The sequence below is a fragment of the Hordeum vulgare genome, chromosome 4H (genome assembly GCF_904849725.1).
Source record: "Hordeum vulgare subsp. vulgare chromosome 4H, MorexV3_pseudomolecules_assembly, whole genome shotgun sequence".
Taxonomy (NCBI): domain Eukaryota; kingdom Viridiplantae; phylum Streptophyta; class Magnoliopsida; order Poales; family Poaceae; genus Hordeum; species Hordeum vulgare.
Genome location: NC_058521.1, coordinates 489,404,358 through 489,417,949, shown reverse-complemented (window position 1 = coordinate 489,417,949; position 13,592 = coordinate 489,404,358). Strand labels below are relative to the sequence as shown.

The window sequence follows — 13,592 nt, the reverse complement described above, 5'->3', positions numbered from 1 at the left end:
GAGCCAACTGATTCAGCCACGCTCGTGTCGAGCCGTCGAGCATCAGGGGGAGATGTTTCATGGCGACCTGGTCATCTCCGCCACCGATCTGGACCGCCACTCGGTAGTCGTCCAGCCATGTTTCTGGCTTGGATTCTCCTGTGAACTTGCTGATCCCCGTCGCTAATCGGAAGTTGGGAGGGATGTCAGCTGAACGGATGGCCCGACTGAAGCACTCGGGGCCAGAGACGATGGTCCTGCTTCCACTCGGACGGTCTCTATCGTGACCATCACGGTGGGCTCGACTCCTGTCGACCTTCCTCTGGGCGATGTGCCCTCTTGCGTCGGGCCTTGGATCATACGTGTCACCGACTGAACGTCGATCATCATGTTGTCGGGGCCCGTAAGGCCCATCCTGCGGAGGGGTGCGTGAACGGTGACGATCTTCGGGATTCGTGGAACGGCTGCCCCCTCCGCGTCGCTGATGAGAGTGAGGGCTGTAAACCGACCGATGCGTGTTCGCGTGAACAGAACTGTTGTGGATCTTGTTGTGCGACTGGGAGGCCGCCGAATTCTGCTGCTGCGTCGTGTGCAACAGGGCACGGATCTGCTCGATTCCTCTACCAGCCTCCGAATCAGTCGGTTGGAGGGAATCGGCTATCTTGGCAGCGGCAGCCAGGTTGAGGACGGGTGTACGAAACACCTCGACGCTGCTCTGATGAGTGCGTCGACTGGCAGAACGGTGATGTTGACGGCGAGCGCCGGACGATTCGCCGACCTCGTGCTCGTTCCGGCCAGTCCGGTGGGGACTTTCATGGGAATTTGCCATGAGAACTTCGGCTGCAGGCCTTCGACCCAAGTACTCGGAAGGTAACTCAGTCGGAACTGAGTCCAAGCACTGGGACGGCGGCGCGACCACAACCAACTCGAGGACCGCCACTTGAGAGGACATGTTCTGGCGCGCCTGGGCGTGTCGCACCCAACGCTGGAGCCGCGGACGACGGGACCGCTTGTTGCGGCGCGTGACGGGGGCGAAGGTCGACACCGGGGCCGACTGCTGGAGAAGAAGGCCGCCGCGGGCACTGGCACGGAAGTGCGTAGCCCCGCGACTGGGGAGCGCCTTGACATCGAGAGACGCATCTCGAAGCCACGCGGAATCATCGACGATGAAGGAGAGTGCGCCGAAGAGGATCTCCCGACCCATGGATAAATCTCCGGCGGACGACATGATGAAAAGATGAAGCTGCAAACTCGCCGGAAGTCGCTTAGACGCCTGCCCCACGGTGGGCGCCAACTGTCGTGGGTATAAGTCTGATAGTAGATGTGTAGGGTACGAAAGGATGGGCAGAGCCTTAGCTACGGCAAGGTTGTATGAGTTCAGGCCCCTCTGCGGTGGAGGTAAAAGCCCTACGTCTCAGTGCTCTTGGGAGCTTAGTGTCGAGTGGAATATAGGATTACAGTGAACGCCAACCCCTGCACCAGTGGGGAAGAGCGGCTTATATAGAGTGCGCTGCCCTTCACAACGGTCCGGTGGACAGGGGTGGAGTAGTGGCGAATAAATACCTACGTTACAAGTAACGTATGTCTTAAATGCTAATAATGGTGTATGAAAACGTACGACCGTTGCCCTCCCGGGAGGTTACGATGTGCAGAGTGGAATTCAGTCGGTACGATAAATACGCTCCGAATGCTCGTCACCGACTGGATGATGGGGGGTCCTTAGTTCAGTCGGAATTGTCTAAGGGCCTTGCCCTCTGTGAAGGGTAGTCCTTGGGTAGGACCTATAGGGCAGGCCTATGACCCTACCCTGGGACTATAACCCCATCAGGGTCAAAAGGTAAAAGATTTTACAGTAGGAAGCAATGGTGTTAATGTGATCATGTGTGACTACTGACAAGGTAATAATCTCTTGTTAAATTGAACTTACAACTGAAAGGGAGGACCAAGAGGAACAAAACAATAACTTTAACAATCGTAGTTTTGTTTTCCCTTCCAACCCAAAGTATACAATTTTAGTGGACCCCTCGTCTCCTAGATCAGACCAACTCCAGAAGAAAAGGATCTCCTGAAGCCATGACTCTGATTAGGTTTACAAAATCTATTTCATTCTGAACCTTCATAGGGTACACTGCATGTACTTCAGGAGTATATATCGTCGAGAAAGTAGTATTTGATGGCAAGTTTGTCCGATAAGCAAGTTTTCCCAAAGCTTTGGGTTCAAAATTGCTCGATGCATCCATTGCAAGGAACAACATGGGGATTGCAATGGTGTGATGGATGTCTAAGTTTCCAATAACTTTAACGATGTAGGAGAAGTCACCGGCGTACCGCCGAGGTATGTAGAATATCTCACTGCTGCAATGACTTATCTTATCTTCACCTATGCTTCTTTTGCAATTGGCTTGATGATGAACTGGGAAACCGTCAACCGCCTTTTTTACCATATTTCCTTGGTTCATAAACCATTCATTGTTATTTCCCCGTAGAGGGACATCGGACCATGATTCCTTCACCTGGTGAGAACCAGAGAAGTTACTTTCTAGAGATCAGAAAATTTTAATGCTCGACAATTCATAATTTTCATAAACCAGGAGAAGGGTAGGCACCTTGTTGGTTATCCTGAGCTTGGATTTATCAGCATCCAATAGGTTCCAGTAATTTAGGACCATATAATCCTGAAGGAATACAAATCCTTCAGCGCCTGCAAACCGATCAAACACCTTGGGCAAGTACCTGTGATGAGAACTTACCGGTAAGTGCTTAAGCAATTGTACAATTTTGGTATCCAAGCAATAGTAGGATTTATGGAAAGATGAAGAAAATTGCAAAGTTACAGATCAAGCTGATTGAACTCACTTGTATGCATGTGCAAAGTTGCTGGATTCGACAACAAGATCTGAATTGCCTTGCTATGAAAGAATAACTACTGCCCGGAAAATCCGACCATAAAGAAGCCTCCACTCAAGTGGAGTCCGGTCCATAGGTCCGGTGCAATGCAATATAAGCTCAACATCACCAAAATGTTTCCTCCATTTTATGAGATTGCCAATCTCAGTGCTAACTTCCCCAATCTCCTCCACCCCAAGATGGACAGAAGGCAACTTCTTGGGGACAAACTCGTGCTTATCCCCATGACCAATGGCCGCTCTTGGGAGGTCGATCTCCAATGACATCAACCTTGGCTGCCTGTACCCAACAACAACAAGATCTTGCAGCCACGCGACCATGAAATGCAAATCCTTCTCCCACCGGAAACCCTCCTCCGCCATCGCATAGCTCAAATCGAGAATCCGCTCAAAGAGTGTCGGTTTCGTCGATCGCCACCCCATCAAGAAATTTATCAGCCTCCCTACATTGACATGGATATCCTTCTCATCATCGAATGGATGAGCGTGCACATTATCAGTGCGATGCACAGTCGGTGGGTAGACCACCAGTTGGCCCCCAATCTCCCATAGTATCCTCTGTGCCCAATACCCACGTATAACATCGGATGCCATCGGACTCACCGAGACCGGCAATGCAAGACCCCAAAATGCTGGTGCATGGAACATTGTATTCAGTGAGTTCACTGGTGCCATCACGCCCTGTGGCAATGCTACCTTGGGTGCGTCTGCATCAAAATGGACATTGAAGGACTCCATTTCCAGTGACTTTCGTGTGAGGTAGAACACGACGTCAACATCTGTAAGACCATTGCACATCCCCTGCTGTATGAACTGCCCACCGCCATACACTTCTGTGTAGAATTCCTCGGTGCCGACCTCCCCGGCCTTGTCCAGCGGCAGCCCCCGCGGCCAGACTGACGGCTGCCCGAAGTGCACGTACGGGTTCACGACCGTGCGGTTGGGATTGACGTGGTTGTACTACAGCAGAACGGAGCCGCCGCCCTGGCGATGGTCCAGATCGACATCGAAGTGCCTGGTGAGGTTGTTGCCCGCGACGGCGTTGCGGGCATCGGCGTGGTAGACGACGTGCGTGCCGTGCTGCACGGTGAAGAGCTACGCGACGGCCTTGCGGGCGTGGCCGCAGGCGGGGAGGAACTCGACGGAGCGAAAGCCGAGGCGGGCCTGGTCGGCGAGAGTGAGCAGCACGGCGCCCGGGTGGGATCAACCGGGCGTGGTGGCCTCGTCCGCGACGGCGAGGATCTGCCACCCGGGGGCGGCGAACAGCGGGCGGTGGCGTTGGTGGTGGGGCGACGCGGAGAAGACGACCCAGTGGGAGGCGCGGAGGTCGGAGGCTAGGGTTCCGCGGGGAGAGGGGGAGGCGAGGTGTGATACGTCTCAAACGTATCTATAATTTTTGATGGTTCCATGCTATTATATTGTCAACTTTGGATGTTTTGTATGCATGAATATGTTATTTTCTATCTTTTTTGGGAGTAACCTATTAACTCAGTGTCAAGTGCCAGTTCCTGTTTTTTCCGTGTTCTTGACCCTTTTCAGAGAAGAATATTAAATAGAGTCCAAACGGAATAAAACCTTCAGAATGATTTTTTCCGTAACAGAAGATACACAGGGAACTTAAGAACCAAGGCAAAGGACCCCAGGGGAGGTCACAAGCCCCCTAGCCGCGGCCTGGGGGCACCTACCAGGCTTGTGGGCCCCACGTGGCTCCTTTGCCCAACTTCTTCCGCCTATAAATTCCCTAAAATTCCAGAACCACCAGAGAGAGCCACGAAAATACTTTTCCGCCGCCGCAAGCTTCTCTCTCCGCAAGATCCCATATCGGGCACGTTCTGGTGCACTGCCGGAGGGGGATTCGGACACGGAGGGCTTCTTCATCAACACCATTGCCTCTCCGATGATGCGTGAGTAGTTCACCACAGACCTTCGGGTCCATAGCTAGTAGCTAGATGGCTTCTTCTCTCTCTTGGATCTTCAATACAAAGTTCTCCATGATCTTCATGGAGATCTATCTGATGTAATCTTCTTTTGCGGTGTGTTTGTCGAGATCCGATGAATTGTGGATTTATGATCAGATTATCTATGAATATTATTTGAGTTTCCTCTGATCTCTTATATGCATGATTTCGTATCCTTGTAATTCTCTTCGAGTTGTGGGTTTCGTTTGGCCAACTTGATCTATAATTCTTGCAATGGGAGAAGTGCTTGGTTTTGGGTTCATATCGTGCGGTGTCCTCACCCAGTGAGAGAAGGGGTAGCGAGGCACGCATCATGTTGTTGTCATCAAGGGTACAAAGATGGGGTTTATATCTATTGCATGAATTTATCCCTCTACATCATGTCATCTTGCTTAAGGCATTACTCTATTTGTTATGAACTCAATACACTAGATGCATGCTAGATAGCGGCCGATGTGTGGAGTAATATAGTAGATGCAGACAGTAACGGTCTACTTGTCTCGGACGTGATGCCTATATGTATGATCATTGCCTTAGATATCATCATGACCTTGCGCGGTTCTATCAATTGCTAGACAGTAATTCGTTCACCCCACCGTAATACTCGCTATCATGAGAGAAGCCTCTAGTGAGCACTATGGCCCCCGGGTCTACTTCACATCATATTTTCAGCTCTACACTTTTACTTTGTTGCACTTTCCACCTTCAGATATCATCTTGCAATTAATTGTGAAGGGATTGACAACCCCTTTATAGCGTTGGGTGCAAGTTTGTTTGTTTTTGCGTAGGTACATTGGTGACTTGTCTTGATACTCCTACTGGATTGATACCTTGGTTCTCAAACTGAGGGAAATACCTACTGCTACTGTGCTGCATCACCCTTTCCTCTTCAAGGGAAAAACCAACGCAAGCTCAAGAGGTAGCAAGAAGAATTTCTGGCGCCGTTGCCGGGGAGTATCAAGTCAAGAATAGTCTCCCTTCAACGTGTCAATTTCTGGCGCCGGGGACTATTCTAAGTGAAGCACATCCAAGTAACTATCGTAAACTCATCTCTTGCATTTTTTTTGCCTTTTGCCTCTCGTTTTCCTCTCCTTCACTTCTGAAAAACAAAAATTTACAAAAATACTTGCCTTTTTCATTTACCTTTCCTTTGCTTGTGTGCTATGTGCCTTCAATATGCTTGCATCTTCGCTTGCTGAAAATCTATTGGTATGGATCCTCATCCACTTGCTAATCTCTTTAAGAGATCCAATTATGTTGATCCAATTGCTAGTGAGTTGAGTGCACTTGACTATATTTATGAAGTTTTGCTTGAGATGCGTGAATCTGAAAATTGTGATGAAGAAATTTATGAAGTGATTCACGAGGGCTCCTTGAATGAAAAGCATGATTGCAATGGTTTCACTATAAATCCTATTAGTGTCAATCATGCTAAAAATATGCAAAACCCTAAGCTTGGGGATGCTAGTTTTGCTATGTCCACTACTTGTTGCAATGATCATGATTGGGGCAATGCTTTTTATTATGATTTTTAAAATTGGTTTAAGCCTCATGATGAATATGATATTTGCAATAATATTGAAAGTGGGTTTGGAGAAGTCATGACTTTAGTTGATGATAATCCCACTATTTTTGAACGCGTCAACTTTGCATGCATGTGGATCATGAAAAGAATATCCTATATGATAGCTATATGGTTGAATTTTATTATTATCCCACATGCAATTGTTATGAGAGAGGAAAATATTGTGGTAGAAACTTTCATGTTACTAAATTACCTCTCGTTTTGTTGAGATTGATATTGTCTCTTTCTTCTTCCTTGCATATGGTAGTTATTGCTTGTCTTGATAATTTGTTTCCCTATAAAATGCCTATGAATAGGAAGTGTGTTAGACTTAGATGTGATTTTCACATGCTTTATGATGCTCTCGTTGTGCTTCAATTCTTATCTTTTGTGTGAGCATCATTGAATTATCAATGCCTAGCTAAGGGCATTAAACAATAGTGCTTGTTGGGAGGCAACCCAATGAATTTATCTTTGCTTTTTGCTTTCTGTTTTGTTGTGTCCACAACATCATAATTCTCTTATGATTGTGTTTCTTATGTTTCTTTTTGTGTTTGTGCCAAGTAGAACCTTTATGATCAGTTTTGGGTGATGGTTGTTTGATCGTGCTGAAAAAGACAGAAACTTTGCGCTCACGAAATTATTTTTAATGCTTATCCAGAAAGATCTTTTGAGTTGATTCTTTTTGCTGCTGGTTTATATGCAAATTTCCCTAATTTTCGTAATTTTTCATAATTTTTGAGATACCAGAGGTATACGAAGTATACAGATTGCTACAGATTGGTCTGTTTTCGACAGATTCTGTTTTTGTTGTCTTCATTGCTTATTTTGATGAAACTATGGATAGTATCAGGGGTACTAGCTATGGAAAAGTGAGAATACAGTAATATAACACCAATATAAATATAAATCAAGATTACTACAATACCTAAAGAGGTGGTGGTTTGTTTTCTTATGCTAATGATATCACGAGTTTCTGTTTAAGTTTTGTGTTGTGAAGTTTTCAAGTTTTGGGTGATGTTCTCATGGACAATGGGATAAAGAGTGGAAACAGCTCAAGCTTGGGGATGCCCAAGGCATCCCAAGCCAAATTCAAGGACACCAAAAAGCCTAAGCTTGGGGATGCCCCGGGAAGGCATCCCCTCTTTCGTCTTCAATCCATCGGTAACGTTACTTGGAGCTATATTTTTATTCACCACATGATATGTGTTTTGCTTGGAGCGTCGTGTATTATAGGAGTCTTTTCTCTTTGTTGTGTCACAATCATCCTTGCTGCACACCTTTTTGAGAGAGACATGCACTCATCGTGAATTTGCTAGAATACACATTGAGTTTCACTTATATCTTTTGAGTTAGGCAATTTAGCTCGCATGTGCTTCACTTATATCTTTTGAGCTAGATAACTTTGCTCTAGTGCTTCACTTAGATCATTGTAGAGCACGGCGGTGTCATAATTTGGAGAAATAAAAACTCTCGATCTTCACTTATATCTTTTTGAGAGTGCTCTCTCTAAGTAACTTGGTAGTTGACGTGTGCCATGAAAGAGTCCTAAAGATGATAGGCATCCAAAGAGGATATAATAAAAACTTCCATATTCAAGTGCATTGATTAGTAAGAGAAGTTTGATTCCTAACAATTAAGTTTTGAGATATGGATTTGGTGATATTAGAGTTATGTTAGGAGGGTGTTGTGAATCTAGAAATACTTGTGTTGAAGTTAGTGATTCCCGTAACATGCACGTATGGTGAACCGCTATGTTAGGAAGTCGGAGCATAATTTATTTATTGATTGTCATCCTTTGTGTGGCGGTCGGGATTGCGTGATGGTTAACACCTACCAACCCTTCCCCTAGGAGTATGCGTTTAGCACTTTGTTTCGATTACTAATAAAACTTTCGCAATAAGTATATGAGTTCTTCATGACTAATGTGAGTCCATGGTATAGATGCACTTTCACCTTCCACCATTGCTAGCCTCTCTAGTGCCGTGCAACTTTCGCCGGTGCACAAACCCACCATATACCTTCCTCAAAACAGCCACCATACCTACCTATTATGTCATTTCATAGCCATTCCGAGATATATTGCCTCCGAGATATATTGCCATGCAACTCCCACCGTTCCGTCTCATGACTTGTGCCGTCACTTTCATATTGCCATTGCATGATCATAAGATAGCTAGCGAGATGTTTCAACGTCATATGCTAAGCTAGATTGTTGCACATCCCGGTACACTGCCGGAGGCATTTCCTATAGAGTCAGCATTGCTCTACGTATTGAGTTGTGAGTAAATAAAAGTGTGATGATCATCATTGTTAGAGCATTGTTCCATGTGAGGAAATAAAAAAAGGCCAAATATGCCCACCAAAAAATGAAAATAGGCCAAAGAGCCAAAAAAAAGAGAGAGAAAAAGAGAGAAGGGACAATGCTACTATCTTTTTCCACACTTGTGCTTCAAAATAGCACCATGTTCTTCATGATTGAGAGTCTCTTGTTTTGACACTTCCATTTACTAGTGGGAATTTTCATTATATAACTTGGCTTGTATATTCCAATGATGGGCTTCCTCAAAATTGCCCTAGGTCTTCGTGAGCAAGCAAGTTGGGTGCACACCCACTAGTTTTGCTCTTGAGCTTTCACACACTTACAGCTCTAGTGCATCTGTTGCATGGTAATATCTACTCATTCACATTGATATCTATTGATGGGCATCTCCCACTACTGAAAATCAAAAATTTGCCGTCTGCCTCGGCGGACGGCAAAGGGGGGAACCATGGACGGCAAAGGCTTTGCCATCGGTCAGCAGACGACAAACTAGACGGTAAAAAAAATCCGGTGAAGAGGTTCTTTGCCGTTTGCTTTGGTAAAGCGGACGGCAAAGAATCTTTGCCATGAGGGGGCATACGGCAAATTAACTGGGACATCATATACTGCAACGACCCCGTTAAGTGTTAACGGCAGGCCTCCTCTCTTTGCCGTCTGCCATCCCACCCTTTGCTATGTGGGGGCAGACGGCAAAGAGGGGAGAGAGAGGGGGCTGATTCACCCCTTTGCCGTCTGCCCACCCCCCTTTTCCATCTGGGGGCAGCCGACAAAGAGGGGAGAGAGAGGGGGCTGATTCACCCCTTTGCCGTCTGCCTACGCCCCTTTGCCATGTGGGGAAGACGGCAAAGAGGGGAGAGAGAGGGGGCAGATTTCCCCCTTTGCCGTCTGCCATCCCCCCTTTGCCATGTGGGGGCAGACGACAAAGGGGGGAACCAGCCCCTTTTTAATTTATTTTTTATTATATCCAGCATTTTTAACAATGATCAGGATATATATATATATATATATATATATTTGACATAAATAAATTTCTTTCCGTACTCATAACCATATTAAAATAACTCTCATCCATAGTGCATACATATTATGCAAGTTGCATCCGTACCAAACCATATATTACACCGGCCAGTTTCATCCACATGCATACAAAGTTTCATATATGTCCATATAATACAATAGTTTCAATACAAGCCATGGTACAAGAAATCATCTTCAAGCATTCCATCAATATAATCCAAGCTTCCCGTGAAGTGAAGGTAATCTGCAAAATGACAAATAAGAAAGTTAGAAGAATAATACTAGATGAAGAAGTGTATATATAGGTTATTTCGGAGAGAAATTAGCTAGGTATAGACCATTTAGGAGCTAACTAAGCTAATTATGTCATTTAGGTGGAACCCTAGCTAACTATAGGTCGTTTCGGAGCTAACTTGGGTAAAATAGGTCATTCCCGAGCAAACTATGCTTATTAAGCCATTTTGGATCTAGCTAGGCTAATTATAGGCCATTTAATACCTAAGTTAGGGGGAATAGGTCATCTTGCAGCTACGTAAGCCCTATTATGTCATTTAGGAGAGAACTTAGCTAACTGTATGTCATTTTTTATTAAATATATCATTTTGGAGCTAACTAAGCTAATTATGTCATTTTGTAGGATAATTAGCCAATTTAGCCTTTCTTGGATGAGTCTAAGCTACATAGAAGAAGAGAAAGAGAAGAAGAAGTAAAAGAAGGAGGAGGAGAAGGAGAAGGAAGAGGAGAAGAAGAATAAAAGAAGAAGGAGAAGGATAAGGAGGAAGGAGGAAGAAGAAGGAGAAGGAGGAAGAAGGAGGAGCTCCTTCTCCTTCTTCTCCTCCTTCTTATCCTTCTTCTTCTCCTCCTCCTTCTCCTTCTTCCTCTTCTCTTCTTCTTCTTCTTCCTTCCTTTCATTTTTCCTCTTTCTTCTCCTCTTGTCCCCTTCTTCGGGCTAAATTGGCTAAGAATGCCTTTTTGGAGCTAATTATGTCATTTCGAGGATAATTAGCTAAGTATAGGTCATGTTTTATTAAATAGACCATTTAGGAGCTAACTAAGCTAATTATGTCATCTAGGTGGAACCCTAGCTAACTATAGGTCGTTTCGGAGCTAACTTGGGTAAAATAGGTCATTCCGGAGCAAAGTATGCTTATTAAGCCATTTTGGATCTAGCTAGGCTAATTATAGGCCATTTAATACCTAAGTTAGGGGGAATAGGTCATCTTGCAGCTACGTAAGCCTTATTATGTCATTTAGGAGAGAACTTAGCTAACTATAGGTCATTTTTTATTAAATAGGTCATTTTGGAGCTAACTAAGCTAATTATGTCATTTCGTAGGATAATTAGCCAATTTAGCCTTTCTTGGAGCTAACTAAGCTAATTATGTCATTTAGATGGAAGTCTAGCTATATTTTATTAAAACACTAGAAATAACATACCATTATTGTCATCACAGAGGTGAAGCACGGTGGCTCTGGCTTGTTTCACCTGGAGAAGGTTGCCCTGGAGAAGGCTCGACTGTAGAAGGGTCGTGCGATGCGTTTTGGGAGATATTCTGCACCAAACATCGTTTGCAATGTGTAGTTAGCATGAGGACACTCTTAAGATCACTGCACTGAAATGAAACTCACCGTCCCCGCCACGTTAATGACTGGCATCGGCGGAGGGACTTGGCCGTTCTTCTCGCACATAGACCGTACATTTGGTTTCGACAAGTCAAACTTTTTATTTATTAATGAAACGGACATTCAAATGCAAGATTTGAAATAAGATGAAGAAGAAACTTACCACGAAGAGCTCGTATATGGCCCTGTTAGACGCATCATTCCGTGCCCTCTCCGCCTCCACCAATGCAGTCGTCCTCTCCTCCAGCTCCCTAATTTCCTTATCCTTCTCTGCCATAGCCGCCTACATTGCCTCTCTCTCTTTCTAAATAGCAGCCTGCAACACAACTCATTGTTAGCAATGTAATCATATTGGTTCCAACGCACAACATAATGCGGAAAGATAGTTGAGTCCATTAAACTAACCTCGATGGCGAGCTCGACTCGCCATGGACGACGTGTTATGTCCGGACAAGAGCTTGTTTGGCGTGCCTTTATCTGCCGGAGAGTGCTAGGACAACGTATAAGGCCGTCTCCAATGGCGATCGAGCCATGAGGCCTCCCGTTGCCAGCTATCATCACCAGCTCTAGATCAATAGGCCCCTCGCTCGGGTTAAAGTCCTCCCCTTTCCTTGCCTTCCCGTGATCTCTATACTTCACGAGCTTGTGGTGGGAGGAGATGTTGGTGAAGTTTTCTGGATGCTCGAGGTCAGACTCAGAGAATGCCTTGACCTTCTTGTACGAGGCAGTATGGGCCATCGCATACAGGTCATACATCTGTGGCGCCTCCGTCTTATTGTGACGCGCCTAAAAGAGAGAGAGAGGAAAATTGTATTAGTAAAGGACTCAAGATAGCATTAAGAATGAATTGCATGAGGCATGAAGCAAACCACATACCCAGTTCTCGCCAACTTGGATTAAGTTGACGCTCCCTTGATGGTGTGGCATGCCAACCATTTTGCCACGCCTCTCCTTGGCATTGTTGTGGCTGGCCTCCCATGTTTCGGAGCACCACTGATCCACCAAGGCCTCCCAACAATCCATCTTATCCACACACCATCTCGGGGGCGCCTAAGTTAATAAAGAGAAATTTGAGCGCGTAAGAACCAAATCAAGGAAACTAACTACAAAGCCTTAATAATATGTAATTACCTTCATGTAATGCTCCTTCTCCATCTTAGCATCACGGCACTTCGCCTTATCAATCCTAATACGCCGCATGGCATAGTAGTCTCGAACAGCCTGCACCCGAGCCTCGTGCCGAAAGTTTTGAAGTAGGCGGCGACATTCGGTTTCGATAACCTTTGACGCGTCCTCCTCATATCCCTCCTCACACATGTAGTAGGTCTGCAAACGAGACAACACTGATTAGTACAATAAATAGCTATGGTTGATTTATAATTGTGTGAAGGAGAAATTACCCAGAACTTTCGGATCACCATGTCCGCCCTCGTGTTGCACAAAACACCGTCGATCTCCACCTCCGGCGGGGCCGGGCACCCAAGTAGTGCTCCCAGGTCATTCCTACCTCTCGCTCCCGACCGGGCAACGTAACAAACCCTGGGAAGTGTTTACGGCAAAGAACACCAAGGACGCTGTTGGGCTTGCGGACACCCTTGGCAACAATCCAACCCCTACAGTATGACAAATTAAAGCCAAAACATTAGATATTTGAGAAAACGCGAAGGAAAAAGGTTAAATAAGAGTAAATTAACTTACTTGTCCCCATTTGGCCTAATCGACCACCTCTGCTCGGGGGTCGCTGGCACGAGCGGGAGCCCCGAACTACCACGCTGGTAGACGGTAGCCCCCTCACCCAGCTCCTCATCGCTACCAGCATCCCACTGGGTCTCTTGGGACGTACCCTCATCCCTGCTTTGCTCTGGAGTCGCGTGGAAGGAAGCCTCTGGGACACGAGTCTCGTGGGTCGAAGGCTCGTCGACCCGAGGCTCGTGAACCGGAGACCGTGTAGCCTCCACCTCAGACGAATCCACCCTAGAAGTCCTGTGCTCAGGTGAATCAGCTTGGGGTGGTGGCGGAGACCGTGTAGCCGCCACCTTAGAAGGCGTGGCAGCCACCGCCCTGCCTCTCCCGCGGCCACGTGTACCTTTAGTACAACATAAATACCAACATGAGTAATAAAATCTATATAAATACCAATATGCATACAACATGAGTACAACATAAATACCAACATGAATACAACGTGTACCTTTAGTGCCTCTCGGCTTCGCGGGGGGTCG

At 46.0% G+C, this 13,592-nt stretch overlaps 1 pseudogene; it reads right to left on the bottom strand.

The window, feature by feature from the left end:
- Positions 1 to 1,923: 1,923 nt before the first annotated feature.
- The window catches only part of LOC123450649, a 63,619-nt pseudogene continuing 51,950 nt past the window's right edge, over positions 1,924 to 13,592 (bottom strand).